This window comes from Tursiops truncatus, chromosome 1 (assembly GCF_011762595.2).
Source record: "Tursiops truncatus isolate mTurTru1 chromosome 1, mTurTru1.mat.Y, whole genome shotgun sequence".
Lineage (NCBI taxonomy): Eukaryota > Metazoa > Chordata > Mammalia > Artiodactyla > Delphinidae > Tursiops > Tursiops truncatus.
The window spans coordinates 83,088,328-83,093,986 of NC_047034.1; positions in this window are offsets into that span (position 1 = coordinate 83,088,328).

Consider the following 5,659-nt stretch of genomic DNA (forward strand, 5'->3'; position numbering starts at 1 on the left):
AAAATGGGCAGAAGACCTAAATAGACATTTCTCCAAAGAAGATATACAGACTGCCAACAAACACATGAAAGAATGCTCAACATCATTCATCATTAGAGAAATGCAAATCAAAACTACAATGAGATGTCATCTCACACCAGTCAGAATGGCCATCATCAAAAAATCTAGAAACAATAAATGCTGGAGAGGGTGTGGAGAAAAGGGAACTCTCTTGCACTGCTGGTGGGAATGTGAATTGGTTCAGCCACTATGGAGAACAGTATGGAGGTTCCTTAAAAAACTACAAATAGAACTACCATATGACCCAGCAATCCCACTACTGGGCATATACCCTGAGAAAACCAAAATTCAAAAAGAGTCATATACCAAAATGTTCATTGCAGCTCTATTTACAATAGCCCGGAGATGGAAACAACCTAAGTGCCCGTCATCGGATGAATGGATAAAGAAGATGTGGCACATATATACAATGGAATATTACTCAGCCATAAAAAGAAACGAAATTGAGCTATTTGTAATGAGGTGGATAGACCTAGAGTCTGTCATACAGAGTGAAGTAAGTCAGAAAGAAAAAGACAAATACCGTATGCTAACACATATATATGGAATTTAAGAAAAAAAATGTCATGAAAAACCTAGGGGTAAAGCAGGAATAAAGACGCAGACCTCCTAGAGAACGGACTTGAGGTTATGGGGAGGGGGAAGGGTGAGCTGTGACAGGGCGAGAGAGAGTCATGGACATATACACACTAACAAACGTAGTAAGGTAGATAGCTGGTGGGAAGCAGCCGCATGGCACAGGGATATTGGCTCGGTGCTTTGTGACAGCCTGGAGGGGTGGGATGGAGAGGGTGGGAGGGAGGGAGACGCAACAGGGAGGACATATGGGAACATGTGTTTATGTATGACTGATTCACTTTGTTGTAAAGCGGAAGCTAACACACCATTGTAAAGCAATTATACCCCAATAAAGATGTTAAAAAAATGATACAAATAGATGGAGATATATACCATGTTCTTGGATTGGAAGAATCAACATTGTGAAAATGACTCTACTACCCAAAGCAATCTACAGATTCAATGCAATCCCTATTAAACTACCACTGGTATTTCTCACAGAGCTAGAACAAAAAATTTCACAATTTGTATGGAAACACAAAAGACCCCAAATAGCCAAAGCAATCTTGAGAACGAAAAACGGAGCTGGAAAAATCAGGCTCCCTGACTTCAGACTATACTACAAAGCTACAGTAATCAAGACGGTATGGTATTGGCACAAAAACAGAAAGATAGATCAGTGGAACAGGATAGAAAGCTCAGAGATAAACCCACACACATATGGTCACCTCATCTTTGATAAAGGAGGCAGGAATGTACAGTGGAGAAAGGACAGCCTCTTCAATAAGTGGTGCTGGGAAAACTGGACAGATACATGTAAAAGTATGAGATTAGATCACTCCCTAACACCATACACAAAAATAAGCTCAAAATGGATTAAAGACCTAAATGTAAGGCCAGAAACTATCAAACTCTCTTAGAGGAAAGCATAGGCAGAACACTCTATGACATAAATCACAGCAAGATCCTTTCTGACCCACCTCCCAGAGAAATGGAAATAAAAACAAAAATAAACAAATGGGACCTAATGAAGCTTCAAAGCTTTTGCACAGCAAAGGAAACCATAAACAAGACCAAAAGACAACCCTCAGAATGGGAGAAAATATTTGCAAATGAAGCAACTGACAAAGGATTAATCTCCAAAATTTATAAGCAGCTCATGCATCTCAATAACAAAAAACCAAACAACCGAATCCAAAAATGGGCAGAAGACCTAAATAGACATTTCTCCAAAGAAGATATACAGACTGCCAACAAACACATGAAAGAATGCTAAACTTCATTAATCATTAGAGAAATGCAAATCAAAACTACAATGAGATGTCATCTCACACCAGTCAAAATGGCCATCATGAAAAAATCTCGAAACAATAAATGCTGGAGAGGGTGTCGAGAAAAGGAAACTCTCTTGCACTGCTGGTGGGAATGTGAATTGGTACAGCCACTATGGAGAACAGTATGGAGGTTCCTTAGAAAACTACAAATAGAACTACCATATGACCCAGCAATCCCACTACTGGGCATATACCCTGAGAAAACCATAATTCAAAAAGAGTCATGTACCAAAATGTTCATTGCAGCTCTATTTACAATAGCTAGGAGATGGAAACAACCTAAGTGCCCATCTTCGGATGAATGGATAAAGAAGACGTGGCACATATATACAATGGAATATTACTCAGCCATAAAAAGAAACGAAATTGAGCTATTTGTAATGAGGTGGATAGACCTAGAGTCTGTCATACAGAGTGAAGTAAGTCAGAAAGAGAAAGACAAATACCGTATGCTAACACATATATATGGAATTTAAGAAAAAAAAATGTCATGAAGGACCTTGGGGTAAGACGGGAATAAAGACACAGACCTACTAGAGAATGGACTTGAGGATATGGGGAGGGAGAAGGGTAAGCTGTGACAAAGCGAGAGAGAGGCATGGACATATATACACTACCAAACGTAAGGTAGATAGCTAGTGGGAAGCAGCCGCATAGCACAGGGAGATCAGCTTGGTGCTTTGTGACCACCCGGAGGGGTTCGATAGGGAGGGGTGGGATAGGGAGGGAGGGAGGGAGGGAGGGAGACGCAAGAGGGAGGAGATATGGGAACATATGTATATGTATAACTGATTCACTTTGTTATAAAGCAGAACCTAACACACCATTGTAAAGCAATTATACTCCAATAAAGATGTAAAAAAAATAAAAAATGACAAACAACTTAAAAACGGTAAGTAGGTTGATATTTTTTTCAAAATTCTTGTAGAGAATATACTAACACAAATGTATAAGGAAAGGGTTGTGCTCATCTTTACGTGAGTGTGACCAGTGACCATAGTTTTATTTGGCAAGCACTCTATTTAAAATTTTTTTAATCTGAATGATGTAGGTAGGGTTGTGGGGGAGGCATACTCTCTTGAATTCTTCACCACAGAGCCTTCCAGTCCCTATTATTAGCACTTAGCTCAGTTAACTCATTTACTATTCCTGTATGGCCCCTCTTGGGCTTTGAGTTTACAACTCCTATAAAGGTATAGTATGTGTTTGGAATAAGGCTCGGAGGTAGTTGTTGATAGTCAATTCTCCAAGGGTCTCTAACATTTATGCACATCTTGCAACTAATGTACTTTTCCCCTTTATTCATAGTATCTTTTCAAAGGTGTTTGACTAGAAAACAATCTTTAAGGATAAGATAGTGTCTCCCTCTAGACCAAAAGTGAGGCATGCTTACTACCCTTTGTAAAAGTTTCATGTTCTGTAAGCTCCAGTTTCTCCTGTATCAACCCACTACATATGCAGGTGTCATCCTGCCCCCTTTACATCACTTTGTGGGAAGTTAAGATGGGGAAACAACATGAAAGTCCTGATGCTCTGGCTACTGTTATTGCAGATAGTAATAAACTGCCCTTCACCTCTGATCCAGGAATTTTGAGCATGGTTCCCTCTATCTAGTCTTTTAGGTGGTTCTTTCCCCACCACAGGCAGTTTCCTAATATTCTTGTGCTAATCAGTACTTGGCTGAAGAATTTAGGATGACACTTTGCAGATCCAGGCCTGGGACTAGGGTAAGGCAAGAGAGGTGCCCAGGAACAAAATTTAAGGAGGCCTTCACTCTCAGGCTCAAGCAAAAACCTAAGAATAAGTACCTCCTTGAAGTCTGTGGTCTGGACCTCTCTCTTGCCTCACCCTAGTCCCAGTCATGTCCACATCTCCAGAGTACTCTTTCATTTCTCTCTCTCTCTCTCTCCCTCTCTCAGGCTTTTTTTTTTTTCTCTCCACTATTCTACCCTCAGAACTCTGGGATGTTGTGAAGAGTAAATGTTCTAATAACTGTAAATGTTTATTACATGCTTAAAACATAAAATGTGCTCAATAAATGTTTATTATTGTTGGGACTATTATTACAAAGATATTTTTGTGCTTTTTGGTGGATATATTTGGGTTTTGTTGCTACTTACTTTCTAACAAAGATGTTCCATTAAATCAAATTCACCAAAGAATTCCTATAACACTTTTTAAAGGGAAAAGAAGATGTCTAATGATATCTGGGAAATGTTCACATTGTTTAGAAATTCAACATTTATTAAAAGCATATACAAACTTATAAGTGGAAAAGCTGAAACTTTGGCATCAGTCCAGTGGAGGAAGTCAACTACATAATCACTACTACCCCATTTGGGAGTAACAAAGCTAAAGTTACGACCTGCCAGTACTCCCCACACATACACATACCACTCACAAGTAGAAAAAAAGAAAAGAAAAATAAAGCAAGCATGCCTACTTAATCCAGCTTTCCAATATATCAAAAATTAAAGCCACTATATTCTTGGGAATTGTGGTTTCTATTGTGTATGAAATTTAAAAACCTAATGTATCACCAGCTTTGCTCCACTTGCTCTTTTAAGACACCTGTCTTCTAGCAAAATTCATTCATATTTATGGATGTCCTAAAGAATGTATTACATATGATAACAGACAGGACCAGTCAAAGACTATCTGGAATCCATGTTGTTTTGCCCCTCCTATCCCACTAAAAACAGTAGTCTCTACTAGGTTCTCTCTACTGCATGGTTCTGCCTCTATCAAGCACCACTGCCCCCTCAGGTGCATATCAGTCCATCCACCAAGTACCATCCCCCATGCCCACTGCCTTCTTCTTCAGCTGGGCCTCATTACAGATTCCCAAAGACCTCACTGTCTTCCACTGCTAGTACTACAATTTGTCTCTAAGAAGTTGAACCACACCACAGAAAATTGTAAAATCATGGTGACTGTGCCACCACAAAAGTATAATTTCTAATTTTAGTCAGACCCCTAACACCACTCATTTATCTTTAAACATTGGTACCTCTCCTTCTATGAGAGATTGCAAATCTCCTACAATAGATTGCAAAAATGACACACATTCTTTCCCTTCCAGAAAGAAGTAGAGTCTGTTTCTCCATCCCTTGAATGTGGGCTGGCCACATGATTTGCTCTGACCAGTGAGACACTGTAGTATACATGAATAAGCAGAGGTGAAAAAAAACTTGCACATTTGGGCTTGTAATGATCTTGTTATCCCATAGCCACATGAACAAGCCATGGCTAGCCTACTAAAGGATGAGACACATGACCAATCACTCCAGCTGACAGCTGGCCTACCACCAGATATGTGAGTGAACATATCCAGGACCAGCTAGCCTCCTGCCAACCAACAAATCACAAACCAGAATCAGCTAAGCCTGACCCAAACCAGAAGGACTACCCAGAAGACTCATGAACAAAATAAATGATTATTGTTTTAAGCCACTAAGTTCTGGGGTAGTTTTTTATGCAGCAATAAATAAATGATATACCCTCTGATTCACTTCAGTAATTACTTTATTCCAAACCCTTGCACCATTTAATAACCACCCCTACTACCATTCTCAGCACCTGATTTTACCTCCTTCTTTAATGAGAAAAACGAACATACTTAACTCCCACCCTGCCCTAACACCACACTACAGTGTAGTGGTAAAGAGTACTGATTCTGAAATCAGACTCCCAACTCTTACCTTGGC